Genomic DNA, 257 nt, shown 5'->3' with positions numbered 1-257 from the left:
CTCCACGGCCAGAGCCCTGGATGTCATTTGGAAAAACACCCGAGACAGGCGGCTGGCAGGTGAGAGGCGAAGAGGGGCGGGCGAGGACGAGAGGTCTGAAAAGGAAAACAAATATACAGGCACAGTTATTAACTCGGATCATGCATGAGCTCATCAACGGGGTGAAGTTCGTCACTGTCATGGCAAGGATTTCAGTCTCCCTTGTTCTGAGGTTTAGCTTTTCCGGAGTGATTTTTTTTTTTTTTTTTTTTAATCCC

General features: G+C 48.2%; 1 protein-coding gene across 7 annotated transcripts in view; it reads left to right on the top strand.

The window, feature by feature from the left end:
* DLC1 (DLC1 Rho GTPase activating protein) overlaps positions 1-257 on the top strand; it is a 445122-nt gene that overhangs the window by 262771 nt on the left and 182094 nt on the right. Inside the window, exon 1 of one of the 7 annotated variants that reach the window (XM_010838836.1) lies at positions 7-59. The exons of the other annotated variants lie outside the window; for them this stretch is intronic. The gene's annotated coding sequence lies outside the window, so the exon portion shown is untranslated. Of the gene's footprint in view, positions 1-6; positions 60-257 lie in introns of those variants that run through there. 7 annotated transcript variants of the gene reach the window in all.

The sequence above is a fragment of the Bison bison genome, unplaced genomic scaffold, assembly GCF_000754665.1.
Source record: "Bison bison bison isolate TAMUID 2011002044 unplaced genomic scaffold, Bison_UMD1.0 scf7180017864105, whole genome shotgun sequence".
Taxonomy (NCBI): domain Eukaryota; kingdom Metazoa; phylum Chordata; class Mammalia; order Artiodactyla; family Bovidae; genus Bison; species Bison bison.
Note: the sequence above shows the minus strand (reverse complement) of the source record. Positions and strands in the feature narration are given on the sequence as shown.